The following is a 15,935-nucleotide window of genomic DNA, read 5'->3' on the forward strand; positions in this document are numbered from 1 at the left end:
ATCCAGAAAATGAAGAGGAATCACCGTAACATTGTTGGATATGTAGGCCAATTCACTACTCGTGGCGTGAATGTATTTTTGTGACCACTGATTTCTCATGTCTGAGATTCAGGTCATGGGGCGGAGTGGACTAGAAAATAAAGCAGGAAGGAATGTAGGCTATAGACAGGAAGTGGAGGATGATCGATCAATCAATCGGTGTGAGATAAGGCTTCAGGAGGACCCACATTGCTCCAGCCAGTCCCCTCTCCCATATCAGTCCTAAACTACCCTCCACTATCACACAACACAAACAGTCATCTCAACTCAAGCCCCATCCTCCAATCCCAACCTGCTGGAGCTGAGCTACAGGGGCCTTGTCTGGACACAGCAGCCAGGGAAGGAGCTGACTGACTCCGGGGTCTTTAGTGGGCCCCTGGTCTGATACGGTGGCCCTGGAGAGGTAACCTGAAGCAGGGGGTTATCACTGAGCAGGCAGCTCCAGACACTTCATAAAGCCCCTAACCACAGCCAGATGTGCTGGCCTCTCTCCAACTCTAAAGACTGGAGCTCAGCAGGCGGACAGACAACCTCCCCGCTCCTTGGACTACAACCAGAGGGAGACAAGATCACACTGACACACTATTTAGCCAGTAGGCCATTCAACACAGTCTCTCTACAGAGCACTGAAACCCTCTCCTCTGTTCTTCTACATTCATCCAGTAAAACCAGAAGAAAATCCCACGCGGTCCCATTCCTTCCTTGTAAATCCTTCTCAAGTCAACGATCCTCTGGCAACACGTAGGCCATCCCCCACTAGAGGCGGAGCTTCCCAGAGGAATGACAGAACGCTGAAGTCACTTTACGTCATCCTACACGGTAGTAAGATAGAGCAAACCAGTTTGTTGTGAGCTAATGGACGGTCATCCATCCATGTTGTTACTGCCATCCATCCATGTTGTTACTGCCATCCATCCATGTTGTTACTGCCATCCATCCATGTTGTTACTGCCATCCATCCATGTTATTATGCCACACACTGCTAAAGCATATAGCCTAGCTGCCATAAAAGGTTGGCCAAGCACATCAGAGGCAGTGAAAAGGGAGGTGAGCTGGCTGGTAATGGGGGGCTAATAGCACCAGGGGGAGGGGTCAGATGAAGATGTAAGGTGACATTTGAGCAGGGAGAGAGGGGGTGGGTAGAGGGGGAGAGAGGGGGTGGGTACAGGGGGGTATAGGCATTGGGTGACGAGCTAATCCACCTTAGGGCAGGCAATGTATAGGCTAGGCTACACCTCACTCACACACACACAAAGTATAAACACACAGAGCAGGAACGTATGTTGTTGCCTCTCAACACAAACCAGACGAGCAGTGGCGAGAGAGAGATGGTCTAGTGAGCAGCAGCACGAGACGGCCCAGACAGTCTGTACTATACTGTATCTACTACACATACCAGCCAACTGACCCACTGCTGACCCTACCTCACTAACAGACCCTGTCTGTACTGTATCTACTACACATACCAGCCAACTGACCCACTGCTGACCCTACCTCACTAACAGACCCTGTCTGTACTGTATCTACTACACATACCAGCCAACTGACCCACTGCTGACCCTACCTCACTAACAGACCCTGTCTGTACTGTATCTACTACACATACCAGCCAACTGACCCACTGCTGACCCTACCTCACTAACAGACCCTGTCTGTACTGTATCTACTACACATACCAGCCAACTGACCCACTGCTGACCCTACCTCTTACAACCACCAGAACACTATGGATGGGGGGGAGAACAGAACAGACAAAGGCGGAAAGAGATGGGGGGGGGGGGGGGGGGGGGTCGTGGTTTACTCCATGGTACAGCATGTAGATGTCTGTGCATTCTCCGATCGGATATAGAGCCACACGTGACAGAGTCAGCGAGAGACTGAAGGAGTTGAGACAGCCACTTCAGGCCAGTGGAGAAGCCAGCCGAAGCTGAGCGGGCTGTGAGAGGAGAGACCAGTCAATAATGCAGCTGCTATTGATCACAGTGCAGCTGCTACAGCCTCTGAAGAAACACTCCAATAGAGAACACGTTTCCTTCAGCACGTGGAGAGAAAAGGGCTGTGGTCTCATATCGAAGAGGCGACTCTAAATTCCTAATAGAGTATCAGCCATAAAAACTGGGTTGCGGTCAATAAACTCAAAGTGTGGTCTACTTCACCTGCTTGTTTGCGGATTGAACCGAGGAGGTGCTACGGGAGAAACCTGACACCAAAGGAAAGTCTGTTGAAGCTCAGACTGGGCTATAGCCCCCGGGTGGGAAGGCCGTCTCGTTCGCGAGGGGCTTTTGTGTCTCGCCCCTGTATGATAATGAGGTGGCCCAGCGGGTCGCTCCTCACGCACACTTACACACAGACAAAGCAGAGTTGTGTTCAGGCAGTGGTGTGGACGGCCCAGGGGCTGTGTGGGTCTTGTGACAGCCATTAGAGCAAGGGCCAGAGCAGGGGGGAGAAGAGACAAAAGAGCTGCAGCGGACTGTGTGTGTAGGGAAGACACACAAAGTGTGAGCACATGGACAGATCAGGCTAACTGTATCCAAACAACAACAATAATAGTTTTTCTAAATATTAGCTCGGTGGCTTTTATGAGGCCAGGAAACATATTCCTCACATGCTAGGAATGTATTTCCTCCACCGTTATAATGAAAAGGTGCCTCAGTCCCAAAACACAAGATTTTTGCGAGGAGTGCTGATGACGTCACCCACTGTATGCACTTTCTGTAGCCTGAATGCGTCCTGACTGATGTGGCCGAGACACAGACCACAAAGCGACTTTTGTGCGTCTAGACCATCTTTTCAATGCCTTCCTTGTATTCTGATAGCAGAAGTCGCATGTAAGTGTAGACATGACCAGACGCACCTAGTAGTCACATGACCAGACGCACCTAGTAGTCACATGACCAGACGCACCTAGTAGTCACATGACCAGACGGACAGTAGTCACATGACCAGACGGACAGTAGTCACATGACCAGACGGACAGTAGTCTGTCCCTACAGATACACTAATCCGTTTGCAATACCTTTAGTGTTGCTCGCTAGCTAAAACAGGTTTACTGCCATCAGTTGTGTTATCATATTTTGCTTATCCCACAGTTTATAAAAATACATTCTGACATTTGAATATAGGGAATCTGGACACGGTAGACATTTAAAAATGTAGGTGTAGATGCATTCAGAATTCATTGATCAGAACACTAAAGCTGCATGAACTGTCAAGTCTAGACAGGGCTTCTGTGAAGAAACAGGGTGAGACCGTGGACCTGTCACAGAGTGGGTGACACATTCAACACCAGACCAGCTGATTGATCCCAGAGGGATTGGCTTCAATGGCTGTCCATCACTGGTCTGTGCACTCAAGCTGAATTGAAGCTAAGGTTTCCAGTGTTAGTACCAAATACCAATACTACCTTGCTAGATCAGAGATTAAAGGGGCGATCTGTGATCATTTTTGTACCCGAGAAGGTAATAGGAGCTAGACTACAGTCTGTGCAGACACCATGGGGTTAACCCACTGAGACATGCCTACTGCCTATGGCCCTCCACTCCCATTCCCAGCATACTAACCTACAATTGTGCCTCCACCAACTGTGGAAGGCTAGGCTATAAATAGAGGTTAAACCACAGCTAGCACCATTTAACTGAGCAGGCCCGGTTAGCTTCCTGCTGCATAGCACACATTAACAGGCCTGTGTACTGGAGCTCAACACCGCTGCTTGGAGCACCTCACAGAGACATGTTTCCAAAGCTACACACACACCTACAGGTGTTACCTAGATCTGTTTATAGGAGAATGAATGTTCAAGAGGATCTCTAACTTGTCTTCATACTGGTTCCATTTTGGTCCCTCGCCCGTACCACTTTGGGGTTAAACAGATCTGACCCAAAAACTATTAGCGCACTGGGAGGATCTGGGTACACCAAAGGGCCTAGTGGATGTAGCAAGGAGCAAAAATGGAAACCAGGCCAGCATCATCCTTGCCGCTTCGCTCCGATGCTCCCTCAAATCCTCCTCCTGGGTTGGCCAGCCAGCCTTTAATGTGCGGAGTCCTCCCAGCAATACACAGTTTGTCCCGGGAGGTAGTGCAGAGCGAATAACCAAAATTACAATTCTTTTCCCCCGCTTTTTAAATAATTAATTGGCCGACGTCAGTTTAATTTTTTCAGTTCCATTTATTGAGCTCAATGCAGTTTCTCTGGAGATAAATCAGATCTAGCCTGAATGTGCGATGTAGTAGGGGGCAAATGTTCTACATACAGTAGCAGTCAAAGGTTTGGACACACCTACTATTATTTCAAGGGGGTTTCTTTATTTGTACTATGTTCTACATTGTGGAATAATAGTGAAGACATCAAAACTATGAAATAACACATACGGAATCATGTAGTAACCAAAAATATATATATTTTTTTAAAGTGTTAAACAAATCAAAATATATTTTACATTCTTCAAAGTAGCCACCCTTTGCCTTGACAGCGTTGCACTCTCTTGGCATTCTCTTAACCAACTTCATAGGTAGTCAGCTGGAATACATTGCAATTAACAGGTGTGCCTTGTTCAAAGTTAATTTCTGGAATTTCTTTCCTTCTTAAATGCATTTGAGCCAATCAGTTGTGTTGTGACATGGTAGGGTTGGTATGCAGAAGACAGCCCTATTTGGTAAAAGATCAAGTCCGTATGTGACTGACCGCCTTGATTCCGTGTTATGTTGCAACATTCGAAATTGTGGCGTTTTTTATTTTATTTTTTACATTGGACAAAAGCAGAGGCACAGAGATACACAGCGGTATAATATACACTGCATTTGAGGAACAATGGGAAAGAAATTCTGCTTTGAAACTTGTAACTTCACTTTTGAGAAAATGACCTTTGAATGTTTTGGTACCTGCTGGAGAGCTTTGTCTACACCCAATTCAGCATTGTTCACACCCTCTTAAGCTTTAGACCCACCCATCGCTCCATGGATTGATCTAAGCGTTCTGTCCTAACACTCAAGCTAACTGGCTAACATGAGAGAACCGTTCGCTGACCATTTTACTCACCGTAACAGAGCTAGTTGAAATGCTTTGCTTTATCTTGGCCAGGTCGCAATTGTAAATGAGAACTTGTTCTCAACTTGCCTACCTGGTTAAATAAAGGTAAAATAAAAAAATAAAAAAATAGTTAGGCTGTTTTTATGGCATCCAGAGCGTTGGTGACTACAACTGTGCTGCTGACAACAATTTACGCTTTTTTGCCAACGTTTACTGACACCGGCAAAATGAAAACAGGCGTTAGGCATTCTTAAATTCATCAGTTATTCTGCGCTCTCACACAGAGGAGTGCTCTGAAATCAGAGTAAATAGCCAGAGCGAATTTATTAAAATTATATAAAGTTTTCATTCAAATGGTGCTCCTGTGAAGTAGTGACACACGACATAAGCCTAGTTTCCTGAAACGAGTCGCATATTATGGCAAGAACTCAAATAAGCAAACAGCTCATCATTACTGTAAGACATGAAGGTGAGTCAATCTGAAAATGTGAACTTTCACAATTTCTTCAACTGCAGTCGCAAAAATCATCAAGCTAGATGATGAAACTGGCTCATGAGGACCGGCACAGGAAAGGAAGACTCAGTGTTACCTCTGCTGCAGAGGATAAGTTCGTTACAGTTACCAGCCTCAGAAATAAGCAATTATCTGCACCTCAGATTGCAGCCCAAATAAATGCTTCACAAAGTTCAAGTAACAGACAGATCAACCTCAATTGTTCAGAGGAGACTGTGTGAATCAGGCCTTCATGGTTGAATTGCTGCAAAGAAAACACTACTAAAAAAGGACACCAATAAGAAGTAGAGACTTGCTTGGGCCAAGAAACATGAGCAGTGGACATTAGACCGGAGGATATCTGTCCTTCTGTCCTCTGTCTATGTGAGACACCGAGTAGGTGAAGAGTGGTGGTGGTATGATGGTGCTTTGCTGGTGACACGGTCAGTGATTTATTTAAAATTCAAGGCACACTTAACCAGCATGGCTACCACAGCATTCTGCAGTGATCTGCCATCCCATTTGGTCTGCGCTTAGTGGGACTCATTTGTTTTTCAACAGGATAATCACCCAACACACACCTCCAAGCTGTGTAAGGGCTATTTGACCAAGAAGGAGTGTGACGGAGTGCTGCATCAGATGACCTGGCCTCCACAATCACCTGACCTCAACCAATTGAGATTTGGAAAAGCAGCCAACAAGTGCTCAGCATGTGGGAACTCCTTCAAGACTGTTGTAAAAGCCTTCCAGGTGACTATCTCATGGAATTGGTTGAGAGAATGCCATGGTAGTGCAAAGCAGTCATCAAGGCAAAGGGTGACTACTTTAAAGAATCTCAAATATATTGATTTGTTTTAACACTTTTTTGGTTACTACATGATTCCATATGTGTTATTTCATAGTTTTGATGTCTTTATTATTCTACAATGTAGGAAATGGTACAATAAAGAAAAATCCTTAAATGAGTAGGCTTGCCAAAACTTTTGACTCTAGTTTAAGGGAGATAACGTATTAATTAACTACAATAACCATAATCCATTGCGCTCTTACTAATCCGGTCTTTCTAGGAACTGAAATGGAGAGAAGAATCTCGATCTGAAAATACATGATCTAAAAGATAGTTGGTATTCAGCAGTCATAAAAGAATGCCTTCTTTACTTTGATGAACTACTAAAATAGTGATTTTGTCAGACAGCTGCAGCTCTACAGAGATGAGATGACTTGGAATTAAATAGTAGTCATCAAATAAAACGTCATGAAATTGTATTAATTGTTTTATTCTGTTACACATCATTCAAACCACATAATGCAAAGTGCATTTAATTAACAACCCAAAAATATACCGAAAACAGTGATTTTTTGTAAAGAATCGAACCAAAAACTCAAAAAGCACTAAAATCACTCAGCCTTAGTTGGAAGATACCCACCTCCATACGGACAGACAGCACCACCATACCCTGCCTGGCCTACCCCCTCCACTACCCACATGGCAGCCTGGGTAAAGATGGCTAAGTGGTACAGAGAGGAGAGATGGGGAAGAGGAGGAAAAGACAGGGAGGGGCAGAGACAGGGGATGTCTAGACGATTAAGAGGCAGACAGGTGTGCTTGCGTCTGTGTTGCATCATCCGTAAGTTCTCCTTTGTTTAGCCCATCTACATCCTTTAATGGCAGGGTCCCCCCAAGCACTACACAGCTGATTCAAATAACCAACTCATCATCAAGCTATTATTTGAATCAGCTGTGTAGTGCTCGGGCAAAAACCAAAACCTACACCAAGGAGAGGGGGGGGGGGGGGGGGGGGCTCAGGACTGAGTTTAGAAACCTTGCTCTATGGTGATGTCATGGGTTTAGATCCGCTGCCATGTGGGTAGTGGAGGGGATGGGCCAGGCAGCCATAGAAACCTTGCTCTATGGTGATGTCATGGGTTTAGATCCGCTGCCATGTGGGTAGTGGAGGGGGTAGGCCAGGCAGCCATAGAAACCTTGCTCTATGGTGATGTCATGGGTTTAGATCCGGGGAAGTTTGCCTTTCATTCATGGAAAAATGAAGCGAAGTTAAATTATCTTCATCCTTATGTCTCCAATATTAAAGAAAGCTTAAAGTGAGGAAATTGAAATCCCAACTACAAGTTTCTGATGCCATTTTAGGACAGATGAAATGTGAAAGCAAAGCCAATATAAAGGCAATAGCCCAAATACAATATGGAAGCTAGCCCAGTATGGGTCCTTTTCAGCGTTACTGCCACAGAGGGTTCGACGATCTCATGACCTATGACCTTTCCTCTGTACCTGCAAGGGGGGGGTTACATGTGGCCTCTATCACAGAGACATGGCAGCGTGTCAAACATAGTGTTGGAACCAGTGACCCTCAGTGTGCACCTTACAAATCACAGAACTGGGCCAAGCTATTTAAAGCTGCAGCAGACCTCTCACCCTGGGTCCACACAAACCTGCCAAGTCCTTCCCCTGGCAAAGCGGACATGGGCGAGAGAGCGAAAGAGTGGGAGAGAGAGGGTAGGAGGATGATTTGAGGTTATGAGCAAGCAGGAGAAGTAAAATGGTTTACACACAGGTAAAATGAGAGAAGGGGGCAAGAGAAGGGAGAGAGGGGGAAGGAAAGCAATGGAGTGCAAAAGAGTGAGGTCACAGGAGCTGCCAGCACCACGGGACTGTGGGTATATTCCCCCAGCATCCCTGTAGATTCGGCTGACATGTACTGCAGAGTAGAAGCCGGTGGGTGGTGAGGGAAGAGAAAGAGGCATGATGTTTAAGAGAGGTTGGCACATCATAGGGATTAAGAGCGCTAGGGCACCACCAGCCCTGCAGGCCTGACTGACAGAGTGGCTGGCTAACTAGGTCTATATATGGCCATTCTGTACAGCCCAGTAGAGGGAATCCTCCCCCACATACCACGCACCAAGGGAGAACTTAATGAATTCTTCAGGTTTTGTTTTTATCGCTATCATTTTCTCTTCTCAGACACACCGGAGGGCTCTCCATCCCATCTCTCAGTGCCAGCTGGTCTGGGGCCAAAGAAGAGATCAAACTGATCTGAGAATCCCATTGTGGAGTCAGTCAGTGCAGGAAGAGGCTTTTCAGGGGTATAGAAATAACATACAACTTCAGCCTACCACCACAATGGGACTAGGAGGTCATGGCCTGTGTAGTAGTAGGCAAAAACAAATAATGTAAATGATGGTGGTAATATGAAGACACTGCAAATCCAACAACTGTATTGAGGCGTAGGACCACTAGATACAGTCTGGATCAACCATACAAAGCTGTGCACATCGGAGACCAGCATGGATATTGATGACTTTCTCCTTAATGAGACAACAGCCAATTGTTCAGTGGCTAGGGGAGCACCATGAAGACACCGGATGCTGAAGATGGGGTTGGCTGGGGAGGAAGAACCACTGCCACTTTGTGGGTATTGAGAAGAGGATGGAGTTCCCACAAACACTATGTCAATGCCGTTCAGGGAGATTGTAGTGCTGCAGCAAGCCATAACCCCCAAGCATGTATTTCACCTCCCTCCTATTTCAATGCTTTTAGTGCAATTGGGACTAGTACCGGGATTTATCATAAGCATTTAATTAAGAAATATTGAGAGGCAGAAGGAGGGGGCGCTGGCAGTACGATTTGGTATAAAACAATGTGATTGGGGGAAATAGCCTAAGCTATTGCATCCACAACTAAAGGATCCTCATTTTAAAATGTTCAGTGTAACATTACAGCAGCACCACCATATTGGCCATTTTGAGAAGGGTCCTCTTGTAAAAATGTAAGTGAGAAACGGTATCTACTAGCTTTCATTCCAGTGCAAGGTGAGAATTAGGGATGTTACTGGGTAACCTCTGTCGAAACTACATTTGACTGGTCTTGCTTATCATTCTATTGGTTAATTTGCATAATTTAGTGGAATTAAATTGGCGCGTATGTATTTTCGTTAAGACATCACATGCGCACAGCATACAGATCCTAGTTCGAGGAACGGAATAGCCCATCACCTGTCAGACAGCGCGAGAGCACCTCAAAAAGCTGGTACTAGACTGTAAACGTGTGGTTTTAGAATGTTTTTGAGATGGCCACTATTAAAAAAAAGAGCTACTATTTTCATTTCTCAATCTCAACTCGTAATTCAAGCTCGTTTGCCATTCGGAAGGCATAGCCTATAGTCAAAGGTAGGCAGGCTATCAATGCGTCGCCAATCACTTTGTATCGTGAGCGTCAGGCAGTATAATTGTTTGAAACCTAAACGTTTTACTTAACTTCAAATAATGAGGCATATCTTACCTTACCTTCAAAGTAATCCAACCAAAAATTGCACAACAAAACCACTTCTCCATGCAAGTCATACATTTATAGGACAAATATGCTCACGTTAAATGTATGTATGTGACAAATAAAATTTGATTTGATGTGATGTTAAATCCATTTATGAGTATCCTGACACATCACTTCATTCATTTTGATTTGGTATTCCAACAACATGCGGGAGAATAGCCACTAACTGCTACCTGAATAGTCTATATTCAGTAGTCGAGATCCCCGGTATAGCCCTCGTCTCCACTAACCTGCATCAGATGTGTTCATAAATGCGCTGCTACTCACATAAATGTTTCAGAGATGTCAAGTTACGATGTCAAAAAAACAATGGTTATTTTTCTGCGTTTGGTCCGGACTACGCTCTCACCTGCAGCGAACTGCACCAAGGTACAAATTGAATCAGACCAAAAATCACCCTTTCAGAGAGAACCATGCTGCATTGTTTAGTACGGATAAAGTTCACATCAGTCCAAACGAACCGAACTAAATAAGTAAATGGACTAAGGGGGTATACGCACCAGTTTGGGGGGGGACGCACCAAACCAACTTGGTGTGAAAGCCCTCTTACAGGCTGACTACACCGTTCACGTCGCGTGCATTGCAAATTAAATGTATAAATCTGTTATTCAATTACCCACACTACTCGCGCCAACGAGCATCTGCGTTGCCACGGGCTAAAATACAAGTCAGTTCTATTTCTGACACATATCGCACTGCAAGTCCTGTCTCTCCCATCTCCTCATTGGTTTATAGAAGCAGGTACCCACGTGCCATCTCCTCATTAGTTATACCCACATGGGTGACTGAAAGACGAAATAGGTCAGTGGCAGTAATGCACCTAATTTATGAAAGTTGTCAATCGCAATATAAAGTCAAGAGAAGAAAAAGCCTGGAAGGAGTGGAGATGACTAGAAACGATTCGGTTGACCGTTTTGTGTGTGGATTAATTGGTGGAGTAGAGGACCTTGTGCATTTCAGGTAAAGTAACAACGCAATGTTTATATCCCAGGACAAATTAGCTAGCAACAGCAAGCTAGCTAAATAGTACAAATTAGCTAGCAAGTGCAAGCTAGCTAGCTAAATTGCCATAAATGTTTAATGCTTTTCGACCTGTCCCCAAATTAATATAATTGGTTCAGAGTCTGTTTTGATATTTAACCTCTATGGTATGTGGGACGCTAGCATCCCACCTGGTCAACATCCAGTGAGATTGCAGAGCACCAAATTCAAATAAAGAAATACTCATAACAATTTTGAAAAGATAAACCTATGTAAAAATGGTTGTAATTAATTTCTTGTGAATCCAACCACGGTGTCAGATTTCAAAAATGCTTTACAGCGAAAGCATACCTTACGATTATTTGAGAACATAGCCCAGCAGACAAATCATTAAACAGTAACCAGCCAAGTAGAAGAGCTAAGTCAGAAATAATTATACAATTAATCACTTACCTTTGATGATATTCATATGGTTGCACTCAGAAGACATTAATTTATTCAATAAATGTTCCTTTTGTTCGTAAAGTCTCTTTATATCCAAAAACCTCAGTTTTGTTTGTGCGTTTTCTTCACAACAGGCAGAAAAAAAATCTAAATTGTATCCGTAAAGTTCATAGAAACATGTCAAACGATTCTTATATTCAATCGTCAGGTTGTTTTTAGCCTAAATAAATCGATAATATTTCAACCGGACAATAACGTTGTCAATATAAAAGGTAAACAAGAAAGGCACTCTCGGTCGCGCGCATGAAAAAACTCTGTGACACGGCAGGGTCCACTCATTCAGACTGCTCTTACTCCCTCATTTTTCAGAATACAAGGCTGAAACAATTTCTAAAGACTGTTGACATCTAGTGGAAGGCATAGGAACTGCAACTTGAGTCCTAAGTCAATTGATAATGTCATTGAATAGAAAACTACAACAACAAAATAATCCTACTTCCTGAATGGATTTCTCATGTTTTCACCTGCCAAATCAGTTATGTTATACTCAGAGACCCTATGTTAACAGTTTTGGAATCTTTAGTGTTTTCTATCCAAATCTATCAATTATATACATATCCTATCTTCTGGGCCTGAGTAGAACGCTGTTTAATTTGGGCATGCTTTTCATCCAAAATTCCAAATGCTGCCCCCTACCCTAGAGAAGTTAACCTGTGTGTGTGGGGGACAAAATAAATGTATGCACGATGGCACATGCGCGCAGCCTGTTTGGGTTCTGTGTTAGTTTCTAACTGAGATTTTCCATCTCTGTCACATATGGAAGCGGCTGCATTAGGCGAGCTGTTTACAACTGTTCACCGGCAAATTGCATTTTGGCAAAAGTTTCAAAATGACATTTTATTTAATCGCTGCTTCATTACAGGAACTGCATGTTCAATAATAAGCTACAGCCTTTTGACTGTAAGACGATAGGCTTGCTATTGTTGCATCTTTCCATTAAGCTCTTCATGAAAAATGTCCTTCCTTGTATGCATACATAGCAGGCTAGTTTCTCTTGAATTTTTTTTTACGTTTGTTGACCGGTTAAAGAGGTTGGGGGTTAGTCGACAGCAATATTTACCAAAATGTGCATCCCTAGTAAGCATATAAAATGATGTCACCCTTCCTTCGACTGTCACACCCACATATTGACAGATAAGACTTCAAAAAGGTAATTCAACTGGTTGGCCAAGTCAATCGAAACCCCCGAGCTACCACTGAGCTTAACAGTAAGATCTAAACCTGGCACGAGCCCCAGACAACAATCACTGACACCTTGCCTCTGCTGCTGCGATTGGCTGCAGGAATTTGAATCCAGAAGAGCCACATCGTGCCGCACAGGGCTGTGATATGGCATTTCAGTTCTTTAGAGTGCCTGCAACCCGCTTCTGTCAAAAGCTCCAAATGAAAAGGTCAGTCATTCAGTAAGGTACTGTATGTCATCTGGGCTAGCTGCATCAAACAGGCTGTGGCGTCTGGTTCTGAGATGAACAGTGTCACAAAAACATACCCACAAGGCAAACAGTTTGAAAACAAAAATAACAAGATGAGGTAGTTCCCCCAAAAAACGTCAGCGTTTCAAAACTGTAATTATATGCAAGAAATTGGCTTGGGCCTTCAGAAAAGACGAAATAGACTGTGCTTGATTGTCTTATTGTGAGAGGTTTGAATGGGTGAAAAACTACTTTGCAAAGAACAAGAAAAAGGCTCACAGAAAGAGATAGAAAGTTGTATTTCCGGAACAGGGCTAGTTGATTATTCAGCATTTGAGACCCGACTGATAAACACATCCTTTCAGTGGGTCTGGTGGTGGTTCCCAAAGAAAGCCAGAGACAAAACCAGCTTTGTAATGAAGCTGCCTGGCCATGCAGGCTCTGTCTGGGGCCCAGGACAGCTGCTCCTCCTCCTCCAGTTCCAGCTAGCACCCCTCAGTCAGACCACACGCTCACTCGTCTATCTGATAGTTAACTGTGTTACTGCACTGACCTGGCATTGGTGTCAGGCAGCTGATGGAGGTAGGGGAAAACACACACACACACAAAAGTATGTGGACAAACTTTAAAATGAGTGAATTTGTACATTTCAGCCACACCAGTTTGTCAAATTCCTGCCCTGCTAGAGCTGCCCCGGTCAAGTGTAAGTGCTGTTATTGTGATATGGAAATGTCAAGGCAAAACAGCTCAAGCCGCAAAGTGGCCACACAATCTCACAGAACGGGACCGTCGAGGGCGGAAGTGCATAAAAGTTGCGAAACTCACTACCGTGTTCCAAACTGCCCCTGGGGGCAACGTGAGCACAAGAACTGTTCGTCGGGAGCGTCATGAAATGGGATTCCATGGCCGAGCAGCCACACACAAGCCTAAGATTACCATGTACAATGCCAAGCTTTGGCTGGAGTGGTATAAAGCTTGCCTCCATTGGACTCAGGAGCAGTGGAAACACGTTCTCTGAAATGATGAATCACGCTTCACCATCTGGCAGTCCGATGGACAAATCTGGGTTTGGCGGATACCAGGAGAACACTACCTACCCCAATGCAGTGGCAACTGTAAAGTTTGGTGGAAGAGCAAAAACGGTCTGGGGGTGTTTTTCATGGTTTGGGCTAAGCCCCTTAGTTCCAGCGAAGGGAAATAATAACGCTAGAGCATACAATGACATTCTAGACAATTCTGTGCTTCCAATTCTGTGGCAACAGTTTGGGGGAGGCTCTTTTTCAGCATGACAATGTCCCTGTGCACAAAGCGAGGTCCATACAGAAATGGTTGGCCGGGATCGGTGTGGAAGAACTTGACTGGCCTGCACAGAGCCCTGACCTCAACCCCATCGAACACCTTTGGGAACGCCGGCTGCGAGCCAAACTTAATCGCCCATCATCAGTGCCCGACATCACTACTGCTCTTGTGGCTGAATGGAAACAAGTCCCCGCCGCAATGTTCCAACATCTAGTGAAAAGCCTTCCCAGAAAAGTGGAGTCTGTTATAGCAGAAAACAGGGTACCAACTCCATATTAATGGCCATTATTTTGCAACGAGATGTTCAACGAGCAGGTATCCACATACACCTGTAGTGTATGTGTAGTGTAGTGTACATAACTGGGCAACATATTAGCCTAGTTTATAACCTGCAGTTCACAGTACAGTCTCACTGGAGGAAGGGGAATAATTGATTGAAACAAACTGCTTTTATTTGGCATGACAATTATGTAGGTTAGAAATTGGCATACAGTAAACCTCTGACATCCAATGGCTTTGGGACTGTCTGTTGTCAAAATGTACAGCAAACCAGAGCATGTCGACCTAACTGTGTGCAGAACAGAAAATGAAGACGTATGAATTTCAGGATAAAAATATTACCCCCTGGTTCTCCATCTTTCAAACCAGCTGCCACAGACAAGTTGGCTTTACTTGGAATCATGTCCTCCATTTTGCGGAACTAAACAGGCACATACACAGCCAGCCCGGGGCCCTTGTGCAGGACGTCCATTCTATTCCGTGCAGTGTGGAAGAATGGCTCAGGCTCTGTTCATGGAAGGAAGATGTTTGCAAGCAAGTTTTCCATTACCAATGGGGTCACATGACCAAAAGAAAACAGCATTGGTCTTTAAAGCCCTCTGTTCCACAGGGTTGGATCAGATGAATGGTCCTGCTTTTCCGTTTGAACATCCAGACTACCACTGTTGATTCTCCTCAGTCAGGAGTCCAGACTACCCTGCTCCTGATAGTTAAGAGAATAGCCCCAGGACACAGCACTGCTGCAGCCTCTGTGAACCACCCCGCTTAGCCTGACTGTTTGAAAGGAGAGGTTAAATACAGACCAGACCTTCCAATGGAAATGAGGGTACGGGGAAGAGAGGTAGGTCACCAATAGTGGGTCAGACTCATCCTCAAAATCCAAGAGACGGAACCCACCAAATTCTCCAAAAAGGTACATTTCAACAATTACTTTAAACAGTCACTATGATAGTTTTCACAGAGAAACGTGACACCAAGAAACAGATGGTTGAGAGAGGGGGGGAAAGCCTGCTGTGTAACACATTATATTTTACTTAACCAAATTGTCTATGAAGCAAGTCTTAGTCTGGATCATCAGGCAGCAGTAGTCGATTCCTTTTCCCCCTCTCTCCGCAGCAGGATGTGATGTAGGACATGTGCTGCACTTTAAAAACACTCATAGCAACACCTATCTGCAAACCCAGTTGCCATTTACTTCTAAATATTCATGGAAATTAACAGAAGAAAAGTCAACTTCAGAAACAAATCAACTGAGCGTTAAGGCCTAACCTGGGTAGAAGATGAGAAACAGAGGAGCTTGGGTTAATGAAGTGGTGCATGGATTGATTGCAAGCTACCTTCCATATTTCACCAAATATGTTTTTACACGCAATAATACACAGAGGGACATCACCTTTACCAATCCAACCAGGGATTATTGGGGTGCAATGGCAAACATCCTGATGAGACATCTTGACATGAATCTATTCCATCACACAAGCATGACATCTGGATGTTTTCGATGATCAATGCCAAAACTGCATCAATTAGCTATTTAGTGTCAGAAATCAGTA

The 15,935-nt window shown here is 44.5% G+C and overlaps 1 protein-coding gene across 20 annotated transcripts in view; it reads right to left on the reverse strand.

Annotated features, from left to right (window-relative positions):
• Positions 1-15,935, reverse strand: part of LOC109879430 (mitogen-activated protein kinase kinase kinase kinase 4-like) — a 50,030-nt gene that overhangs the window by 33,094 nt on the left and 1,001 nt on the right. The gene's annotated exons all lie outside the window — the stretch shown is intronic.

This window comes from Oncorhynchus kisutch, linkage group LG16, assembly GCF_002021735.2.
Source record: "Oncorhynchus kisutch isolate 150728-3 linkage group LG16, Okis_V2, whole genome shotgun sequence".
Lineage (NCBI taxonomy): Eukaryota > Metazoa > Chordata > Actinopteri > Salmoniformes > Salmonidae > Oncorhynchus > Oncorhynchus kisutch.